This window comes from Delphinapterus leucas, chromosome 3, assembly GCF_059928025.1.
Source record: "Delphinapterus leucas isolate spDelLeu-1000000601 "Yukka" chromosome 3, BTC_Dleu_Yukka2, whole genome shotgun sequence".
Taxonomy (NCBI): domain Eukaryota; kingdom Metazoa; phylum Chordata; class Mammalia; order Artiodactyla; family Monodontidae; genus Delphinapterus; species Delphinapterus leucas.
Genome location: NC_143131.1, coordinates 17,833,510 through 17,858,799, shown reverse-complemented (window position 1 = coordinate 17,858,799; position 25,290 = coordinate 17,833,510).

The following is a 25,290-nucleotide window of genomic DNA, read 5'->3' as shown; positions in this document are numbered from 1 at the left end:
GTTAAAAATCAACTCAGTAAATGGTAAATTGGATTAAACCATTGGGCTGATTAAGAAGCAAATTTGTCACCATTTGAAAGTTATTTCAAAAAATTCGTAGTTTTCTAATCGCATAAAACAATAACTCTAAAATTGAAAAAGGAAAAAAAAATGGAGAATGCATTTTTAACCAGGTATTTTGAATTACCTTTAAATTTTAGATACTTTTTATTCTTTATAAAAAGTCTTTCCTAAATTTCCTATTGAAAATTAGAAGTCATAATGTTTTCACCTTGGTAATAGATCTTAATTTATAGTTAGAAAGAAATGAAATATTTAATAAAATGAAGTTAGACAGAATATGAAAGTACTTACAACAACTGTGCTCCAAAAATATAACTTTTCTATTGTTAAAAACAACAGGCCCAAAATGGTGTCACTTATGCTAACCCCCGCATCAACAAATTGAGACTTTATTACAGTTTCAGCCCTCCCAGCAATGGAATCTTAAACCAGTTGATCAGGAATCACCTGATTAGCCCTAGTTAGGTAATCTGCCTATTAGACCCACGCCATCCTCTAAAAGAAAGTAACCTTGCCATAACAACCCCCCCCTTTTGCCTAGTATAATTTCCTTATCCCTGCTCCCTTCTGCTTATAAAACTCTTATTTTGTACAACCTCTCTGAGTTCCTTTCTATTTGCTAGAATGAATACTGCTGGATTTTTGCCAAATAAACTCTTAAAATTTTTAATATGCTCCAGTTTCTCTTTAACACTAGTTCAATGGACTTGACGTAAATTGTACACTATTTTTCATTATTTATGAGGAGCAACATACCAAATCAGTAAAACATGAGTTGGAATTCAACATGAAGCTACAGATGTTGTCTTTCGTGTACCTATGGAGGTGATGCAAAATTTTACAGAGGGCAAAGTGGAGATGTATTGCCTACATATTAAATCACTACCACCACCAGCAACACCAAAATAACTGAAAATGAAAACTTTTGAGATACAATTTTAAGTATTAGAGGAATATTTAATAAATGGAAAAATACAACATTGAGAGTAGAAACATTCATAGGAATAAAAGGTAGTATGTTCTAAAAGCTGGGAGAGAGTATGCACTTTGAATACCTTTGGTGGAAGAGGTGTATAGTAGCTGGCATAATCAGGCTTCGTGAATAAATTGAGATTTGACTTAAATTTTAAAGAATGGATAGCAAAAAATATTAGAAAAATAAAACAAGAAAGAAAGAGGCTTTATGAATTATGAGTTCTGTGATTGCAGTGGTTGGAATTTTTTTCCCGAGTGATGAGGACCCACCATATACAGAAGGTGAGTTATTCACCTTCCCTATGAAAGAATCAACAGGGAAAGACACCCCCACTCAGATCCAACCCCCACTCAGATCCAACCACCACAGAGAGGCTAGGAGCTATTAGCAAATAAAAAATAGGAACATCCAATTAATAATAAAGAGTTTAGTAAAACCAATGTCAAAAAAAGCTGTTTCAAACTAAATCCAGAGATAGTGCAATACCCAAGGAAAGATAGCAAAAGAAACGGAAACAAGAATTTAAATTAAATATAATTAATATCTTGAAAAATATCAAAATAAATTAATATACATACATAGAATTAGATATTTGGGAACTTAATAAACTTTTTAGAATAAAAAAAATTATGGGACAGCCTAGTTTAAAAAACACACACAAAGCTAAAGAGTAAATTTTGAGCTGGAAAAAGATATGAACAGGAATTTCACAGAAGAGGAAAAGCAATAATTTTAGATAACAATTTGGCCTTATCTAGTAAAATGAAGATGCACATTGCACACAGATGTTAGGTTTTAGAATAGACATAGCAACTTTGTTTATGAGAACAACTCACTTGAAGTAAGAACATCATCCCATCACTTGTCATTTAAATAGACCAATAAATTTGTGGGTATTCATAAAATACTGAGTGTAACAACACAAAAAAATTTTAATTGGAAAATAACAGTTAACCAGGGGAACATACAAACTTATCCATATGAATTTTCACAACATTCAAAATTAAACAATATAAAGCTTAAGAATAGATACATATTTTATAAAAGTAAAGAGGAAAATTAAAGTCTGATTAATAGACAATTCAAAGGAGTGGTTATTACTGAATATGGGTGAATGCAATCAGATAGTGGCAAACAGAGAGTTTCAAAATTATTAGTAATATTCCTTTCCATATTTTGAGTTGTGGACATGACGTGTTTAATGAATAGACCAAATCTGGAGCTGTAAAAGATGAAATAAACTTTTGATTACATAATTAATGTACATCAAGAGATATCTAAAGCTATTAAAAAGAAAATGAATTGACAAATATATTTATGAGGTGTATGAAGATGAATTTAATAAGATATGCAAACTGAATAAAAAATGGGTGAATGATTAAACAGGAAATTCAGAATAACATCAATCAAATATCTAATGATCTAGACAAAGTTGCCCATATTCCTAAATCTGATAAAAAAATTAATGAAACAAAGAGATATACTTTATTACATACCAGAATGGCAAAAATTGAAAACAAACAAACAAACTGACTTCTTGAAGCAATATGGGAAAAGGAGGAAGAAACATAAAACAATAAAATAATTTTGGAAAGCCATCTAGCACTATTTCATTAAATTAAAAATCCACCAAATATTATACTCAGTAATCTTACTCCAAGGAATCAAATCTTAAGAAATAAATCTACTGGTTTATAATGAAAATGAGATACAGCATATTGTGCTTTTTTTTAGAGTGCAAATTCTAAAAAATTGGAATCTAATACTGGCTATTTTTTTGTCCTTGGAAAATTTACTTAACTTCTCTGTTTCTCAGTCTTCTTATCTTTTAAATAATTATAGTACTTTGTGAAATAATTATATCATGTCCTTTTAGTGTTGTTGAGAATGCCCATAAAGACATTGACTGTATACACATGGTTCTTAACGTTTATCATAAAAATGGGGAGTTAATCCATAAAACTGTGGGCATTAAGGATTTTTTAAAAACACAGCATGTGTGATATTTGAATATGTAGCATCCATGAATGTTATATATTCAAGTATCATATGTGCTTATCTATACACATGAAGTGATACAAAAGGGATTGTCTCCAAGAAGGAAAAAAGCAAAAACAATTGACGGTTAAAGCAGAGTAAATAACTAAACGTTGAAAATTAAAAGATGGGGAAGAAGATCCAAGCTAAACAATGAAACACAGATCTACTTATTGAATGACGTGTTTATTATCTGTTATTTTTTAAAATTTTATTTTATTATTTTTTTTTGCGGTACGCAGGCCTCTCACTGTTGCGGCCTCTCCCATTGCAGAGCACAGGCTCTGGACGCACAGGCTCAGCGGCCATGGCTCACGGACCCAGCCACTCTGCGGCATGTGGGATCCTCCCTGACCAGGGCACAAACCTGTGTCCCCCGAATCGGCAGGTGGACTCTCAACCACTGTGCCAGCAGGGAAGCCCTATTATCTGTTATTTTTTAAAAATTTCTTTAGATTGTAACATTTTTTTCATTTAATCTATAGTTTACTAATATATAGTAATTTTTTTCCTGGATCTCTTATTCCACAGCCCAGTCTAACCAGATAAACACATCATTTAAGTTCTACTTATATAACTTCTTTAAGAAAGTCTCTGATATTTCATCCAGGGGTTTTTTTTTTTCTTTTTATGACTCATCATTTTTAAAAGAAAATTTAGAAGAATATTTAAGAAATAGGTGGAACAAATAAAAATTGCTATTAAAAAACATGTAATAGTAATGGCCTAAAAGAGTGCTGAAACTGACTTATAATGGTTTGTGAGAGTGAGTGAATTGTTAAATTTTCAAGATTCCATTTTGGCAGTCTGAAATCAGACATAATGAGTGTATTCATTGTCTAAGGCTGTGGTAATGAAATAGTACAAACTGACAGGATTAAACAACAGAAATCTGTGGTCTCACAGTTCCAGAGCCTAGAAGTCTATGATGAATTTGCCAGGGCCATTCTCCTCCAATGGTGCTGGGAAAGCAGTCCTTCCAGTCTTCCTGTTACTGAATACAAGTTCATGTAGATGGTGCACAGCGAAGCCAAACAATACGGAAATGTCGGATTTTGGAGCAAAGTTTATTGCAGGGACATGCAAGGAGATGGGTGACTTGTGCCCCCCAAACCCAGAACTCCCTGAAGGGTTTCAGCAAAGCATTTCTAAAGGCCATGTGAGGGAGGGGCATGGTTGGTTGTTGCACATTTAGTGCAAGAATCCTTTGTTCTTGCAGCTGACCACCTAGGTCAGGTCACAGCCTGTAAACCTCCAACAAGACAAACGTTATTGTCTGTTCTGCAACTTTTTATCTCTATATGGATGGAAAGTGTTATACCCTTAAATGTCACAGCCTTGCAAATGGACTATTCTGTATATTTCAGGCTATAGGCAATATCCTGAACTCAAAGCAAAAGCAGTAGAATACAAAGGTTAAAGTAAAAGAAACAGATCTAATATGGAGTCACAGTTGCTTTTCCCTATGACATTCTCTCCAAGCCTCTGGTAGTTCTTAGGCTCGTGTCAGCATAATTTCAGTCATGACATGATGTTCTCCCTGAGTACTTATCTGTATCTGAGTCCAAGTTTTAAAGTAATTTTAGAAAGCCATCAAGCACTGTTTCATTAAATTATATATCTACTAAACATTAGACTCAGTAATCTCACTCTTGAGAATCACTATTGTTTTTGAATTAGGGTTCACCCTACTGACCTCATTTTTACTTGATTACCTCTGCAAATACTTTATCTCCAAAAAAGTTCACTTTCTGAGGTACTGGAGGTAAGGACTGCAACATATCTTTGGAGGGGACACAATTCATCCTTTAACAGTGAGAGTTTTTATAAGATGAAAATTGGCCAACACTACACATGCTTTTCCTTTCCTAAAGCCAGTTAAATTTACCAGCACACTACTTATGTGTGTCATATCTAATAAACAGACATTATTAAGTGTTGGCTTCCCTCTTGGGGAGAAAATATGAGAAACAGAGAAAAGATAAGTATTAAGAATGCAAAACCACTGGATTCACACTCACATTACTTAGAAGTACATTCTTTGTGAGTAATTGGGGAATCAAATCTCCAAGTTTAAATAATTATCACACAATGCTTGTGTACATAATGACATTCTATACTAATTTTAAGGTAATTATATCTTATTTTAAAATATTATATATTGGTCCTGAACTTCAACAATTTTATTGCCTGTTTCCTATTTTTGTTTGTTTTGTTTTGTTCTTCTAGCCGTTTTGGATTTTTAGACAGAGTATTACCAAGTTTATTAAGCTTGGAAATAATAATGATAGAATAGTGGAATAGAAGAGAATAAAATAGAATTAGCATCATATAAATAAGCATAGCAATAAAGTAGAACATTGCTAATTAGAGTTATATATGTATTAAGACTTATTTTGAATGGTCAAACACTTTTTTAACTAAGTATTTACAAAATAAGTTGCTGATGTGTAACAATCAACACAATCCTTCCTCCCCCCAAAAAAGTATTGTTTCCAGATCATCTGAAAAGATCTCATTTTCCTTGATTTCCTTCAACTTTTGTAGTAGTGAAATGGTTAAACCTATTAATACTGATTACACTAAAAAAGGTTGCATTTTCTAGATTACTTCTTGAGATAAACATATAGAGTAGTTAAGCTAGCCGGATATTTTTTATTTATGAAAATATTTCTCATAGACTTTCTAAAAGGTTTCCAACTAAGAAGTGATTGACACAAACTCTATTCTTTGTTGAACTACAGGAGAAAGACAAGAAATAAAATATATATTCTCCTGTGGAGAGTGAATTGTAAGTATGAGTGCCAAAGTTTCCTAGTGGATGGAAAAGAAAAATAATTTTCTGATATGTGTTTCCTTTCCCATTTCATTTCTTCACATCCACGTTTCTATGGATGATAACCAATTTTTTTCCATTAGTGTAAAAATTATTATATTTTGAAATAAATCCTCTAGAAAATGAGAATATATAAAAATGTGTTAGTAAATTTACAAATAGAACAATTTATTTATTTATTAAATAAATATTGAATAAGCATCTTCCATTTGTTCTGCACACACCAAAATAAATGAGATCATCCTGTCTGTGAGAAACATACCATCAATTTATAAAGATAGAAAATAATCAAATGATCACAATATTATCCATAAAGAGATAACTACAATTAAGTATAATCATTTTTTATAATTTTTATATATTGAAAGAAATCAAGGATTCAACAGGAAGCAAAGAAATTAAAAAGCAGAATTCTCTTTCCTAAGTCAAAAATAAAGGTTTATACCTGTTAACATAGTGTTGATCATGGAGGCATGCATTCTTTTGCAAAATATTTTAATAAGTGATGCCTTATTAAAATGATTTCCCTTGGATACTATTTTAATTCACTCGGGCTTCTCAGTTTGGGACTCTAAAAAACCCAACACAAAACACAAAATATTTCTTTAAATGACTCTTTTTCTTCTGGGAAGACTTTTTTTCCACTAGTTGCAAGAACAGAGATAGACTCAGGCAGTGTTGAGTAAAAGATGTTTTATAATCTTTTCCCTATGGAAAGTCATAGGGAAAAGAAGGCATCTCTAGGAAATAGCTGAGCCCTTGATCTCTATCTATCTCTCCCCTTCCTTCTCCCCATTTTCATTAGAGTCTTGACATTTCTCTACTGAAATTACAATTTCTCCCTTCACTCCAACTTCATTGTCCTCTCTTTACTTAATGCCCCCCCAACCCTTCATATTGATGGGCTGTGCTTTTTCCAAAGTATATTTTGCACAAACCTGTAAAGGCTGCTTTGTTCTCTCAAGATGTCAAGACTATTCCATTCCATCTCTTACTGCCAGGACATGCCCCCTTTATATCATAGGTCAGATTTCAAGAAAAGGGAACCAGATTTATCCAGGCTTTAAGCAACCCTGCCACTTTTCAGTATTTCAGCAAGATTTCTGGACTGAACAGTTTCATTATCATGGAATGTGGATCTGGAAACAAATAGATACAACCCTAATGCAGTACTGCAGTGTAATTTTACCCATCTTAGAAATATAAGCAAGCACACATAATACTATATGCATGGACTTCAAAAAATTAAAAATTGCAAGACATGACAAGGGAACTTCAAACATATTTGAGAGAGCATGCATTCTTGTATTTAAAAGTTTCTACAGGACCATCAAATCGACATCAGTCGACCTAGATTTAGAATTGACCAAAAGATTCATTGAGAATCTTCCTTACACCAGTTTAGTTAGATTTAGACAATATAAGGAAGCAAAGCAACTCAGAGAAAAAAAGAGTTGTATTGGGAAGTCCCACAACATGTCAAGCACAGTTTCCTAGGCACTTCACTCTACTTCTCTCCTCTCTTGTCAAAAAGAGAAACTTGAAGTAGGTGCAGACTACTTCAGCTCAGGGAAGTCACCTCTCCCTTCTAGGCTTCTGTATATACCATGCTTTTCATGTGCCCTCCCCTGGGCACATGTGCCAAGACTGTACCTACCAGTGAAGCTGCAACTCCTCAATCAGGAGTGTCCCTGTGAAGAATTCCGAAAACCAGGTAAAAACTGACAGTTATTATTTTGTACTTTTTTCAACTTGTATAATCTGTACCTCAGTGCTGCAAGAATGGAAATCCAGTCATTCCAAGCATACTCAGTCTGGAGGCAAACTTCAGACCAACAATTAACCGTTTGCCTGAACAGGTTTGAAAAACAGTTGAAACCACCATATCCAGGATTTCTGTAATGATGAGAAAGTCCAGGACGGACTTCATGGGTTTTCATGAACCCCCTGAAAATACCTGTGCAATGGTCTGTCAGTATGTCCATTTTAGCTGGGAAAGGATAAAAAGTTTCATCAAACTTTCAAACTTTTTGATTAAAAGAAAAATAGCAGAATCCTGCATCACATGCAGCAGGATTTGTTAAAAGGGCTTATATTAGACAGTCTCAGAGAAGCAAAAGAGCAAACTAAAATGTCCACAGCACTTATCAGAGACATTGCTTTCTGGGAGAAATACAGTCCAGCATAGCAACTAGAAAACACTTCTTATTTCCTAAATGCTAATGCAATGGCTCAAAATCCCTCTGGAGTTAACATTGCTGTGTTCAATATTAATGTGATTTAATTGTACTTCAGAAGTATTTGCCTATAGTGCAGACTTTTTATTTCTATAAATCTGCCTTTTTACTATGAAGGGGAAGTCTGTTCGAGAGTAAATTCATCCATTCACAAAAGCTCATTAATATTTACCTCTCCTATGTTCATACTGAAGCATGATTTAATAATAATGTTTATATTTTCAGAATTCTCTAGTCTCCTGTCAAAAAAAAAAATCTATCATATTGATTTGTTTCTAACATCCACAGGTTAATGATCAGAGGCACTACAGGCGATACAACGTCTCATATCTTTGGTTGCAACTATATTTATTGAGGACTGTTAAGCAACACAGGTTTTGTCAATTTGAGTTTGTAAATACATAACTCATTTTTCTTCAACTGACTAAACTCATTTGGGAAAATTTACAAAGATAAAGCCTGGAAAAAATGCTTGATTACCTTTTATCATGGAGAAGACATGTTGATGTATTTCATGAACAAAAGTTATGTTTATTTTATAGAGCACGTTTGTGATTTTAGGGAAACATTTTCGATTTTTTCTTGAATGGTACTAATCTATTTTTATTTTAAAACAAATTATTAATAGCTATTGAAGCCTTGAAAACTAATTTATATATCTAAAGTTTGTAACACTTCCATTTAAATAGACATGTTGAGAATCTCATTTAGAGCATTTTATATTTTTAGATAAATTTCATTTCAAATAGGTTTGTGTGTATATATATTGTTTTGGCAAAGTATAATTCATTGAGTGATTTTTACAAAGAGACTTCCCCTATTTCAATAGGCCAAAATTTGCATGTAGACTTTTTCTAAATTTGTAAATGACAAATTAGAAAGCATTCATGAAAATGCATTTAGCATACATGAGGAAGTGTCCTTAGGCTGTGACTTGGTTATTTCTTAAATCAATGTATTTTTAAATCTATTTTTACCATTCTTGAGATCAATAGCCCTTTCCTAAAAATTTACCCTCATAATGTAGGCAATATGAGATATTACAGCTGCACACTTAATTAAATTTAATCTAAATAAATAAAAATGTAAACTAATTTTCAATATTTTATGTGCCAGCACTGTGTCATAATAATACCAAGCTTAAGAAGGAACTGTGTACTGTGAGCTCTGTCCAGATTTAACATATCCATCTTTGAAATGATGGATTCACTTTAAATTCAGGGAATTTATGTGATGGTCATAAATTTTTTTACACTTAACTTAAAAAAAATTGTTCTCTGTCAACTTTGATTGACTGAGCTATGCTATGACAAATAAAGAAATCTCCAAATTTAGTAGCTTAAAATAAGTTTATGTAGCACTTGTTCTACATGTCTATCACAGGTCATCCAGGGATGCAGTTTATTGAAATTTGTAAGGGTCAAGGCTTATGGGACTCAATGTGAATTCAGGCTTCCATGATCACAGAGGTGGAAGTAAGAAGACACAATCAGTGCTCCATATGATGGATCATAAGGCTTCTCCCCAGAAGTGGTATAATATCTTACAACCATATGTATTTCATAGACAAAAATAAAATACATGGTCAACTGAACAGAGATGAATAAATTTCTCTAAAAAGGAACATATGGTAGTTTTTTAGTTGAATAGAAATATAACCTATCTCAGATAAATTAGTTTAGAAATTGTTCAAAATCTTTCTAGTTAGTTAAAATGTAAGCTTTCCTTTTCCTATTACTAAGAAAAGATTATTGTAATGATTTCCATTAATATTTATCTATAGTAAAGAATGTGACTAGAACCACAGGTAGACCTAAAAATATCACTGACTTTCCTATGTAATTCCCTATTTGGGTTATAGATTGTATATACATTCCATCTATTTATCTATCATCTATCTATCTATCTATCTATCATCTATCTTTCTATCTATCTTGCATGATTTTAAAAACCCGACTTAAATTCTATAATCCTTGGTTTTCTTATTTCTGAAATGGTGCTACTTATATCTATCTTATAGAGGTGTTGAGACCACATGAACTAATGTGTGCAGAGTTAGAAATGCTACAGACATATACAAATTTTAGGGATGGTGGTATATTTTACTATTCAGATAATGTGTATCTTTTATTATGTGCATCTATAAGAATAAGACCAGTTTAACTTGAAAACCTGAGAATATTTAACTGAATACTATCGGAGAACAAAACTGTATTTCCACCCTTAGGAACTATATAAAATAAAATAAAAAAAATTAATCTGCCATGGTGTGGTCCATAAATCACTGTTTTATATCATAGAAAAGCATATCCAGCCCTTATTTTACCAGCTTGTTTCTCTACAGGGGCTAAAATCCTAGTGAAGGAAGTATTCAGAATTCTGTAATGGAGTGAATGGAAGCCCCAAAGACTCAGAATGGCACTGAATGATAAAGAAGAAACAAATGAAGCAATGAATAAAATGCTTCAGAGAATAGATGTAATATTTCTTCATGTCAGTTGATAATCACTTCAGTGAGATGTATCTCTTTCATACCAGAAAGGATGATCAAAAAAAAAAAAAAATCCTGTAAAAAATATTTGTAGGCATACAGTATCAGAGAGACTATACTAGCCAGCTTTATTTTCAAAGTAAAAAAGAAATTAATTGAACTGTGAAAATATTATCTGGATATGGAAATACAAACGATATCAGATATGTGATTCATGGCCACTGCCATTAAAGACCTTGAACTCTACATATGAAAATAATGTTTAAACACATCTAAATTGAAATAAAATGCAACATTAACATTCAAGGTTTGTTTTAATACAGTGTGAACTTCTCCTTGAGTTGTGTATATTAATCATACGTATTTGTATATGAGAAACAGCAACATTAAGGAGAGGATTCTTTCTATCATGATTACTTTGACAAATACTTTTGCATCTCTGCTACATAACTGTTTTAGGCTTTAGGTTCACAGTGGGAACAGTAGTCCATGCCTTCATTGAACAAGTGGTCTAGTGGGTGATACAGTTAAGATAAGAAATACACAAATGGATAAAGTAATTATAAATCTGGGTGCAAACTACAACTAAAACAAACAAAATGTTACAAGCTAATATGACAGCAAAAAACAAAAAAATCATCATACAGGGTGGTCTATAAGAAAGCTGTTTTTGTCGTAACAGACTCTGTGGTTATAGTCACACTTATCTTTCACTCATGATTTGCAAATTGGCAGTGACTCTATTTGGCCCTGTTCCTTATGTCTTCATATTCTGAATTTCAGGTGAAAGAAGCAAACCCCTTTTGATGGCTGAAGACAAGAAAAAGAGGTTGTATCAATCTACAGAGGCACGTTGAAGACTTAAAACATATGTATAATCCACCAAGGAAAGTAAAACACATAGCCAAGCCCGACAATGGGACATGGCAAAGATAGGACATAAAATAGTCTTACGGGGAAGGAGAAAATGATAGGAAAAAGAACCTCTGATTTTGCACAGTCTGCTTTCTTAGTTTTAAATATTCATTGCTCTCCCAAATGAAAATACAACTCTTCCCCTCTGCAGGGAATTAATCTCAAAAACCTCTTCCAATCATAATACGAGGCTCAAAGTCCACGGATTTTTAATATACTTCAGTTCCAGATGAAGTGTCTCCTAATTTAGGTGGCTCACAAGTGAAAATACAAGTTACTTAACTCTCCTCAGATACAACACACAATAATCCAGAATAGCCAAAATGAACCCATTCAAGAAAGAGAATAGAACATGCTGGCCAATGAAATTTTTGGCCAACCCAATAGTAGTCAAAATAGCCTGGAGATGAGCAAAGTTCACTCAGTGGTCTACAGATCTTTTGCTCAGACAGCTGTTGGCCAAAATTGTACCTAAGAGCTTCTACCTCTTAATGTTAAAAAATTCCTTTTTCAAAACATATTTATTCAAAATAAAGGAGGAAGAAGAGGATAATTTTAACAAAAGTAACTTTTTATTTATAACAACAAAGTTAATATTACTAAGAAGAAATTTCATACTCTGATAAATGTGGGATATAATGTTTTCCTTTAAAATATTAATTTTAAAAAGTGTCCATTAAGATATTCACAACTATGTCCAGATTTGATTTTTAACCATGGAATAATTATTGAGAAATATTCAGATTGTGCACCTCAAACTGGCAGAGACTGTGCCTCATATCATTGTATTTATCTTTGACACTATGTACCTAGTACAGTGCTAGACCTTATTAAACATTTATTGATTGGTTGGACAATAAAGAAATTGCTTTGGAAGGCAGAGAGCACAGCCAATTGCTTCTGAATGTTTTGACATACTTTAAAATTCCTTTCCCCCTTCTTCTTAGCAGATTTATATTGAAAATTCCCAGGGCAGGTGTACAAAAGACAACCAGAGAGGTGCTGTCCGACCCTTACATCTTTAGCAATACTCTTTGCTGTTACTTGTGTTGGCCATATCACTACGGTTTTTCTCTTTCTATGATTCTGGAGCTGGTGAGTTGGGCTAAGTGGGGGACCCCTTAGCCCAACTAGCTAAGTGTCACAGTTTGGAGCAAAATCTGGGGTCTCCGAAAGCCATTTTCACATCCCAGATGTGTCCTTCACTAGCTGTTGACCTCGGGCCAATTATTCTTAGCTTCCATATCTCTGAGGATCAGTTTGCTTGACTGTTAAATGGGGATAATAATACCTACCTCATTGGGTTGTGAGGATTAAATGTCTCAAATATTTGTATGCCTTCCTCTGTGTTTCTGCCCCAATTACATACGTATTTATTTATGGAGAGCAGTGTGGCAGAGGTTTTCAAAGTGAAAAGGGAATTAGTTTCTTCATCTGAACAGGAGTCATTATTGAACAAGGAATCTGATGGTGTAACAACCTTCATAGGGCTGAATCAACACACCTTTTAGGGTGCCTCACCTGCTGGAGTTGTGGGAAGACTTCAGGTACTTGGCAGAGATAACATTTTGGGAGAGAATGGCATCAACTGCAGCTTTATCCATCTCAGCCTTATTTCTAATCCTGCCTGCCATCAGCTCAGGAATGTCTTTCCAATGGAGCTCATGCCCCTTCTCTTAGGTAATGGTCACTATGATCTTTTGCTGGATGCCCTGGTAAAGCAAAATTGCCCTTTAGCAGGGCAAGCCTGTTGTACAGTCAACTACAGATGGGATATACTTTCCAGTAGGCTCCAGTTCTCTGATCTCAAACCAAATGAGAAGTACATACATGCTCATGCTGTGGTTAAGGCTGGTTTTGCTCAGGATATTTAACTTGGTGGCTGGAACTAGCATGGAGAGTGACATGGGTGCAGGAAAGAATCATCAGGATGGCTGAGGTGGACTCTTAAGCTCAGGTCCTTGCAGGTGAAGTAGGGCTAACAATGTCCAAAGACTTTAAATACAATGGGCTTGGTTTTGATGTACTCCACAAGTGATTTAGTGACCTTCATGGTCTTGAATGCAGTCAAGTTTAAGGCTTTCAAGACCCTCCATAATCTACCCCAACTGACTTTCCTTTTCTCTTAGAAATAAAGGTCCTAGAAGGCAAGGTTGTTTTTTGCTTTTTTAAAATTTATTTATTGTTTATTTATTTATTTTGGCTGTGCTGGGTCTTAGTTACAACATGTGTGATCATTGTTGCGGCACTTGGGATGTTTAGTTGCAGCATGCATTCAGGATATAGTTCCCCGACCGAGGACTGAACCCAGACACCCTGCGCTGGGAGCATGGAGTTTTACCCACTGGGCCACCAAGGGAGTCCCGGCAGGGGCTTCATATCTTTTTATCATTGTATCCCAGTTGCTTACATAAGCACGTGGGATATTATAGGCAGGCAGTCAGTATTTTTAGAAATGAAAGAAAGCAGGAAGGAAATAAATAAAAAAAAAAAAGCAGGAAGGAAACTAAAAAAGAAAACCAAATACATTATTGAATTCAACTGACCATTTTAAAGTTTATACAGAAAAAAATAAGTTAAAATATTTTAACAGTTGAAAATATTATTTTAAAAAAGTAAACATAGATTGGATTTTTCATATATTAGAGAATATTACAAAATATAATTTAAATGATCGGGGATTAGCTAAAAAGCTGAACGTGTTGAACAACCAGAGTCAAGAAATCCCAAAATAGCATTATATAATAGTACACAATAAAAGAAATTATATGTAAGTATATAACAGTCAAATAATTATTTTGTTAATACAGTCTATTAGAATATCTGTTTATATCACTAGCAAAATTTAAGAAATATATTTGTAATACTTTTAGCTATAAAAATTGACAGATTTCAGTAAGATTTAAAACTTACAAACCATAGCAATAAATATGGAGGGGGGTAACTCTCAAAACCATTCAGGACAGGAAATTTTTAAATGACGGAAGTAGTAGAATAACCTAAAAACTGTAAGAAATAATAAAGAAGAGACAGGTCAATGAAAACAAAATACTATGTTTATACTGATGAAACTAATGGAAGAATATGTCTGTATATACTCAGTTAAATGGGTTGTTGAAATCTGTCAAATTATGATTAGTTCTGCACAAGAGCAACATTTCTGTTCTGAGTGGACTAGAATATAAAGATGACTCAAAATAAAAATCGAAGGAACTGAAATTATATGCTGAAGTTCTTCTGCCAAACTTGTATCTTGGAGAAGATTGTTAGGGGTGGGAGCATAGAGAATCTGGAAAGTCTTCTGGAGTCTCAGTCCAGGAGAATGGAAAAATCACATGACTGTAGAAGCATGGGTGTGAAATATTTGTTTCTCTCTAACCAAAAAGTTGTAGTAGGAAGAAAAATATATAATGACCCAAAAGAGGGGGAAAAAAAAACTTAGCAAATAAAGTTTAGAAATGTTATTTCTGAAACTATAAGTGGGTAAATCATTCTTTGTACTTTATCTAGTATGATAATTGCATCTAAAATAAATTACATGTGGTGTTGAAAGTTTTGAGTTTCTATCTATTGGAAAATCATAGTACAAATCCAACACATCCTAAAAAAGTACACTAACAGAGCTAAATATTATGTGGTTTTAGATGTCTAATATTTAAAATAAAATGTATTTGAAGAACATTATTTGAGTAAATTAAAAACAAATTAAAAAAAGAAGAAACTCTTAAATGGAGACCCTAATAGAGACCTTGTACATAAGACAATAAATTGACATTCCAGGGTTAATTTTGTTTTGATAGTTTTATCTTTACATTAAGTCGCTCTAATTTCCTTGATTGAGAAGACAATCAAAAGACAACTGAACCACAGACTTCCTAATTTGATTGTCTTAAACGTTGTTTTAACGTAAATTAAACTGAATGGCTGGAATAGAGATTTGGAATAGAATTTGTCTGACCAAGTGCACCACTATTCTAATCCTATAAAGAGAAGGAATGGGACTTAATTTCTAATAACATAGCCACTAAATAAGGACTTATACTTCCTGTTAGCTGTATTCCTGCACAGAAAGCATTCAAATTTTGACTTAAAACTTATCTATTGAATACTATTAATTAGGACTTATTGTACAGGTTCATTTAGTATATGCAACCACTAGACTTATTTTGGCTTTTATTTTACTTGCAGTAGCTACAATACAAAAATCTATTAATCTGCATGTTTTAATTACAATATATTCATGTTGTTTGAATTAAAAAATGATCAGGAATGCATGTAGTTTTCCTATTTGTCATGACTGGTTATGCAAATCCATTTTATCTCAAATATTCTTAAATGTAGGTTCATATTTTAGATCTCATTAAATGAAAAGTAGAAAGGCACAAAACTATCAACCAAGAATAATGATTTTTTTATTCTCTAGTTACATCTTAATCATAGACATTTATTGTTCATTTTCTGTTTTAAATTATAGTGTGCTGACTTGGTCCTGATAATACACTTCATTTAATTTGGTTATGCGTTACCAGAGGTAACTATAGGCACATTCCTTAATATCAACTCAGATAGTTTCTCATACGGTGAAACTCTTATTCTTAGATCAGTATACTATGAGCCAGATGCTGATGCAAAGCTCTTAAAAATGGAAACTAAAAAAAAAAAAAAAAAAAAAAAAAATCCTCATTGGAATTCAGGCAAAACCATCCCACACAATCCTAACAGTATATAAACAGGCAAGATATAAATGCAATATAATTACAGCAAAGTGGGATAACTGTATCAAGAAAGACTTCTATTGTATTGATTCCCATCAAATTTGTCACTAGATGTTAAACTTTAATTAAAAAGTAATCATTGTCAGTCACTTTATTTCCTCGTTTTAAGTAAGTGCATTATCATTTTCAATGAAGTTGACATTATTCATTATCAAGAACACCTTTGGAGGAAAATAAAACTGTGTTGCTAATACTCTCTCTCTGAGAGTCAGGTGGTAGAGTCAGGTCATGGGAGATTTTCTATCAACGTCACTATGAATAGAGCAGAAACCTGGGGAATATTGATTATTGGAAGAAATTTCAAGAACTTCTTTGGGTTGAAAACATTTGGTTCTTTTGTCATTTCATCAGCTGCATTAACTCAAAATCAGGGAAAAACAGCAAAGCAGTAATGAGAGACAATTAAAAGTAAACAGTGCTCTCAACTGCCAGGGTTAAATACAGGGAAAGTTTTGAAATATATTAACATAAAAAGTAAACTTAATATATGGTAGAAATATAATTATTTAAAATAAATTGTAGTTTTCAGAGTACAGGTATTTTGTCTCCTTAGGTAGGTTTATTCCTAGGTATTTTATTCTTTTTGATGTGGTGTTAAATGGGATTGTTTCCTTAATTTCTGTTTCTGCTCTTTCACTGTTCATGTATAGGAATGCAAGAGACTTCTGTGTAGTAATTTTGCATCCTGCAACTTTACCAAATTCATTGATGAGCTCTAGGAGTTTTCTGGTAGCAGCTTTAGGATTCTCTATGTATAGTATCCTGTCAGCTGCAAACAGTGACAGTTTTACTGCTTCTTTTCTGATTTGGATTCCTTTTATTTCTTTTTCTTCTCTGATTGCTGTGGCTGAAACTTCCAAAACTATGTTGAATAATAGTGGTGAGAGTGGTCAACCTTGTCTTGTTTCTGGTCTTAGAGGAAATGGTTTCAGTTTTTCACCTTTGAGAACGATGTTGGCTATAGGCTTGTCATATATTACCTTTATTATGTTGAGTTAGGTTCCCTCTCTGCCGACTTTCTGGAGAGTTTTTATCATAAATGGGTGTTGAATTTTTTCAAAAGCTTTTTCTGCATCTATTGTGATTATCATATGGTTCTTACCCTTCAATTTGTTAATATGGTATATCACATTGATTGATTTGCATATATTGAAGAATCCTTGCATTCCCGGAATAAAACCCACTTGATCATGGTGTATGATCCTTTTAATGTGCTCTTGGATTCTGTTTGCTAGTATTTTGTTGAGAAGTTTTGCATCTATGTTCATCAGTGATATTAGCCCACAGTTTTCTATTTTTGTAACATAGTAGTTTTTTAGTAGTTTTCTGGTAGCACCTTTAGGATTTTCTATGATGAAAGAAATCAAAGATGACACAAACAGATGGAAAGATATACCATGCTCTTGGATTGGAAGAATCAGTTATTGTCAAAATAACTATACTACCCAAGGCAATCTACAGACTCAATACAATCCCTATCAAATTACCAGTGGCATTTTTCACAGTACTAGAACGAAAAAATTTAAAATTTATGTGGAAACACACAAGACCATGAAGAGCCAAAACAATTCTGAGAAACAAAAATGGAGTGGGAGGTATCAGACTCCCTAACTTCAGACTATACTACAAAGCTACAGTCATCAAAACAATATGGTACTAGCACAAAAATAGAATGAAGATCAGTGGAACAGGATAGAAAGCCCAGAATTCAACCCACACACCTATGAGCCAATTAATCTAAGACAAAGGAGGCAAGAATATACAATGGAGAAAAGATAGTCTCTTCAATAAACAGTGCTGGGAAAATTGGACAGCTATATATAAAAGAATGAAATTAGAACACCACTTAACACCATACACAAAAATAAACTCCAAATGGATTAAAGACCTAAATGTAAGACCAGACACTATAAAACTCTTAGAGGAAAACATAGGCAGAACACTCTATGACATAAACCACAGCAAGATCTTTTTTGACCCCCTCCTAGAGTAATGGAAATAAAAACAAAAATAAATGGAACCTAATTAAACTTAAAAGCTTTTGCACAGCAAAGGAAACCATAAACAAGACAAAAAGACAACCTTAGAATGGGAGAAATTATTTGCAAATGAAACAACAGACAAAGGATTAATCTCCAAACTACAAAAAAAATTTCATCCAGCTCTGTGTCAAAAACATCTCATTCAGCTCTGTGTCAAAAAACATTTCATCCAATCAAAAAAATGGCAGAAGATCTAAATAGACATTTCCTCAAAGAAGACATACAGATGGCCAAAAAGCACGTGAAAAAATGCTCAACATTATTATCAGAGAAATGAAAATCAAATCTACAATGAAGTATCACCTCACACCTCACACCAATCAGAATGGCTATCATCAAAAAGTCTACAAACAATAAATGCTGGAGAGGGTGTGGAGAAAAGGGAACACTCCTACACTGTTGGTGGGAATGTAAATTGGTAAACCACTGTGGAAAACAACATGGAGTTTCCTTAAGAAACTAAAACTAGAACTACCATATATGATGCAGCAATTCCACTCGTGGGCATATACCCTGAGAAAGCCATAATTCAAAAAGACACATGCACCCCAATATTAATTACAGCACTATTTACAATAGCCACAACATGGAAGCAACCTAAATGTCCATCAACAGAGGAATGGATAAAGAAGATGTGGTACATATATACAATGGAATATTACTCAGCCATAAAAAGAATGAAATAATGCCATTTGCAGCAACATGGATGGACCTAGAGATTGTCATACTGAGTGAAGTAAGTCAGACAGAGAAAGACAAATATCATATGATATCGCTTATATGTGGAATCTAAAAAATGGGTACAAATGAACTTATTTACAAAACAGAAACAGACTTAACAGATATTGAAAACAAACTTATGCTTATCAAAGCGGAAACTTGGGGAGGAGGGATAAATCAGGAGCTTGAGATGAACATACACACACGATTATTTATAAGATAGATAACCAACAAGGACCTACTGTATAGCACAGGGAACTCAATATTCTGTGATAACCTATATGAGGAAAGAATCTAAAAAAGCATGAATATATGTATATGTATAACTGAATCACTTTGCCGTACACCTGAAACCAATACAACATTGTAAATCAACTATACTCTAATAAAATATTTTTAAAAAACACTAGAAAATGAATCATAATGGAAACAAACTATATATCATTTAAAAAGTAAGTGTTTTTAAGGGACTTTCAAGATTACAAAGAAAGTCCAACTGTCCCATCTTCTAAATAAAATAGCTAAAGCTCAGAATTTAAGCTATGTACAACATTGTTCTTTCTATGACAACATATGAGAGAGATGCTAGTCTGCAGTATGTTAATGCTAAATTTCATCTTGGCCAAATATCATTTTGTTGATAAATGATATTTGCTTACAATGTTTTCTTTGAAAGTTTATTGAGTTTGTGTAAACAATTTTAGACCAATTAAGTAAGGCAAAATGGAGGTTTTATATATGTATATGGCACCATTATACATATATAATGATTTACAGTGTTAAATTTGTTTACTATTTACAAAATCTCTCTGCTAGTCCCTGAGCCTGGTGGAATGGAAGCTACTTTTAACTGGATGTGGCATAGCATTTCTAGATAGATTGACATGGACAAAATTAGATCATCTTTATAGCTAAAATGTAAAAATAACCAAACAAATTTAGAGCCTATCCTAGATATATTCAAGGTTTGGGGAAAGAATAAAACACCTTACATATTGGAAAATAGTGTTTGACAGAAACTAAATCTGTTTTCCATACTGTACTGCATTTTGTTCATTCTCTACATTATTAATATTTCTAAAGACAATCTTAGATGACTGGAAGTAGGATTCTTTTAGGAGGACTTCTGTACTGTTATTCAGTGAGTGCATATTTCCAAAGAAGAAATACAGACATTGTTTTTCTGGTCTCATTTTACAGGGAAGCATTTTCACCTATAGCATTGCTAAGTTAGCAACTATTATAATTACCCATGTTCCTTGGATACTATAGGTTAATAAGTTGTCCTCTAAGAGAGAAAAAGGAAAAAATATTCAAGATGCCAAAAACTCAAATTTCCTTTTTAGTTGGTGTCTTGTGGGATGTTATTAAAGAAAAGAACAAAATGAATTTTCTTTTCTCTGATTCCTTCCGTTCTCGGCAAAATGTAGCTTCCCCAGGGGAAATAATTCTGGAGAATTATCCCAATGAGGAAGCCTCTGTTCTGATGGCACCAATCAAACATCCTTTATTTCGGCCACATTTAGGTCATCTAGATCAGGTGTCATTTTTCAGTATCAATCATTCTGTTTCCAATAAATGTCTTCATTTGCATACATCTTAAAAGTGTCAAACTTAAACTTTTATGATTATATATACATTCCATACAGGTTTCTTCCCTAACATACAGCTAGATTGTGAGTTGAGTTTAGTCTATTTTAAATTAATACACTTCTTCACAGGTTTCAGATGATTATTTTTCAATTCATATGTGATACAATAAAAATTATTTCAGATAATCATACTAAAACTTGAAAATGTGTTCTGATGAACATAATATATTTATGGTTGACTACTTTATGTACTAAAATTGAAGTGTTTTTCCCAATCATCTATATTTGTTTATGCTTTGCTTGACTGTTCAAACTTTTATCTAAAAATATCTCTATAAACATAAATACTATGAGTTTCGCAGTTTATTATAATCCTGACTTATTAGTCTATTTGAAAAAATAAACCTGAACAAAAACTATTCTGTAAGCAAAATTGATCACCTACCATGCTGCCTCTTTTCTGTTTTAAATTTTTAATTTAAACTTATAGTTTATTTTATCTAAGTCTGTACAAATTTCCTTTATAATCTGTGTCCCCTGCTATAGGGAATTTGTTATCTGCTCTACATAGTTCCACTCTTTGCTAAACATGATTTAATCAGATGTCTTAAAACCCTGAATTAACATCTAATAAAGAATTCTTCCATCCTTGATAATGTATTGCTTCATTCCAATTAAAATAGGCAACCTATTACTTCAGGCGGTTTGGTGAACAAGGCATAAAATGGAACCTGACATAGTACACTGTTCCAGATTAAACCTCTCCACTCTGGACTGAAAAGCTATTTTGCATACATAGTGATTTTACTTAAAAGCATAGTCCCATGTATTATGTAATCGTAACTCCACAAATTTTGGAATCTGACCAGTATGACCTGTCTCCTTACTGTTTGAACACCTTCTGCACTACAAAGATCCTACGCTGTACTTAACGCATATACTAAATTTAACAAAGTGCTACATTTACACTTAGAAATAAACATATATGTAGTGATTGCTCATAGCTCAAAATCTTAGCTATGTAACAAAACAAGGAATTTGAAGGAGGCAATTTGGACCAGAAATTATCATCAAATCTGAAAAATGTAAAGACATGAATTTTTAAGTATTAAATTAATGTAAGAATTTTCCTGAAGCCTTTTTTTTTTTTGCAAACAATTAGTGTCTTTTAGACTATTTGGACATTCACAATTAACTTTGGAAGTCAAATTCACAGTTTACATTATTTAAAGCATCATTTCATTTTGTTTGTATAACATGTATTTAAATCAGTGTGTGTATCTGTGTGTGTTGTTTTGTCTATGTGAGTGTGTGTATTTGTTTGGGTGGGTGTATTTTGTGTGTCTATGTGTGTATTAGAATTATTTGAAATAGATTCCAGAAAAAAGATATGGATATTCTATTACTAAAAGAAAAAACCTAATTTTAAAGATCAAAAAATGCTCAACATTAATTTTAAAATGCTCAAAAAATCTTTGTATTCTCAGATTCCTTTTTATAAAAATATTCACATATTAACAATTTTTACCTCTTTTGTGGCTATAGTATATTTCTTGGCAGAATGGACAAAATAACACCAGTATTCTATGTTGAAATTTTCTTTAATTTCCATAGAATGACAAATGAAAAAAATCTCTGCAAAATCATTTGGAATGTGATATCAAATATAGATACTTTATGAATACCGCCATCCCATCAATGTAGCCACACTTCTTTTTCCTTCAACTTGAACTTTGTGTGGCAAATAAAAGCCTGAAAACTAATGGGATTTGCACTATGGTTGATACTTCAGAGCACTGCTTTTAGAATTGACATTTGGTGGAAAATGTGCACAAACTCATTATGAAACAGATTACACAATTAAATAAAAAGGCAGCAGCTGGACATTGCAAGGATTTTATATGAAAATCACAGCAAACATTTGTATTTCTGCAAAACTTTTATCCTCAGCTCACCTCAATTATGATAAAGCAGTAGAACAAATTCATACATTTAGGAGAAAAAAATATTACAACATGATAATGCACATTTAAAAACCTGCTGCTATTTGTTATCCATTGCAATTTAAGTAGTGTATTATATGAAAATTCAAAATTCAACACATTCAAACTGTTCATCATTAAAATGACATTGAAATGTGAACATTTACTTAAGATTAGTTGAATGTATGTAATATACACTTCATTTATTTGCATATGTATAAATGATTATAAAGATAGCATATCACTACCTTTGATATACTTCTGATTTGAAATATTTCATATCAGTGTTGCTATATGTACTTATACTTTCTAATAACATAACTGTTTTTCTTTTATTTGAAAGGGGAACATACAAAATTAGATTCTACATTTGTTGAATAAAGCTCACTCCTTTTCTTTTTTCTTTTTTTCCTTTTTTGGAGGGGAGAGGGGCAATCCTCATGACAAAAATAACAATAGTTTGATTCTAAAACAACCAGTTTCTTCATGTTTTAACATTTCTGAAATCTGAATCTGTTTGCAGTCAATTGCTTATAACAATTATAATTGTTGGTGTTTCTTTTTTTCCTTTCATATTATAGAATGATGGCATAATACAATCAATACTGGATTTTTTAAATTCTAAAATGAGGGGAAAATAATAACACATTTGAAAACACTTTCATATACATTGTCTTTAATTATTTAATTCAGCAGCTATTTATTGAATATCTAGTGCATATGCTGCACTGTAGTTAACAATAAATTTGGTACAAGCCCAGCCTATATGGAACTCTGAAATTAGTGGGAAAAACATTCAAGACAACTATTCAATATACACTAATGTTACAAGGTTACCTAACCACGGTTAGGTAACCAAGGTTATCTAAACCATGCATGGAAGGTCAGAAAATAATTTTGGAGAAAAATTGTGCAGTTCTCAGAATAACTATGCTTTAGCAGTTTAGGGATTGAAAGGTGATATTCCAAAGAGAAAGATTATGAGTACAAAGGCTCAAAGTGATAAATGACCACTTAAACCAGCTTGGAGGAACTGAAGATAAGGTAAAGGGAAAAAAATAATACCAGAAGGAAAGAAGGAAACATAACATGAAGAGTATTTAATGACAAAGCGATTGGACTTTACTCTTAGGACAACTGGGGGCTGCAAAGCTAAGTCACCTATTTCAATTGAGAAGTTTTACTGGATCTTTGTCCCAAAAATAATTTTTCAATTTTATCTCATGGTGTTTAATAGATCAAGACAGGCAGTGATTCCAGTCTCCTAAGACCTTCCATCTCTGGAAACTATTTTCTTCAATTATTGTTCAAAAATTAGCCAACTCTTGTCTGTGCTCATCTCTATCTTGTAATAACCAATAGCAGTCATTGCACACTAGTATTTTCAGGTTTAAAATCTCTTGACCAGTATCTAGAAGTTTCAGAAGCTTCAGTTTACCATTTTTTCAACTTCCTAACTACATGAATATTTAACTTTTCACACTCCAATTTCTTATTTTTTTTTTTTGGTCTCACATTTCCCAAGTACCATGCCATATATGGTAGGTTTTTGGTGATGGATGAACCCAGCTGTATGTTGACAAGTATTTAACAACCCAATATAAAAAGTAAATAAATAAGTAAATAAAACATACAAAGCCTTGATTTGTAGCATTTGATTAAATACTTCCACCATAGATAATTTGAGGCTATCAACTTCCTGGCCATGAGCAGAGCTGAGTTTTCTTGAACTATCAATAGGAAGCCCAATACAAGACACCACTTTCTGTATAAGTAGATACAATTCCCAATCCAGGTTGTGTTAGTTGATTGAAAATCATCTTATTATTTCCACATTCTTTAAAATATAGCTTTGCAGTTTCTTTCATGAAGAGGGGGATCTAGTTAACAGAATTCACTTGCTTTGACCAAGAGTATGTGGCAGAAGTTACTATGACACTTCTGAGTCTAGGTCTCAAGAGTCTTCACACACTTTCCTTCTCTACTTTACCCCTCTGCCTTCACTATGAGAGCAAGTCCAGAGCAGCCAGCTGAGGAATATTAGGGACACAAGGAGGAGAGTTGAGTCATCAGCTAAGAAGAAGCACAAACAGCCAGCTCCCACCAAACCTGCCACCCAAAAACAATAACAAGACTAACTGGGACCAGACTCAGTCCAGATTAGCCAAACCATCCGCCAACTTATAGATCACTGAAAAATAGGGGTGATTATTTTTCAGCAATTGACCCATTATGAATTGGCAGCAATTTCAAGGGTGATACATTCACCTCATACTGCATTGATCCTGAACTGAAGCTTCTTCTCTCTTTCTCTCCACACACACACACACACACACACACACACACACACGCACACTTCAAAACTTTGTTGACAAGTTGAGGAAGATGATGGCTGTTAGAAGTTATTTGTCTGTCAACCAGTCCTATTATTTAAAGTGTTTGAACAATATCCTTGCCAGGCATTTGTATATATAACATATATTATACATATATATATATTCTTTATATGTTAATATATAAGACATAAACATTATGTATAGTATAAAAATTTATATAATATATATAAAAATATATCATTTCTACTGACTGTAGACTGGAGTAGTGATCTAATTTCTCACCCTCTC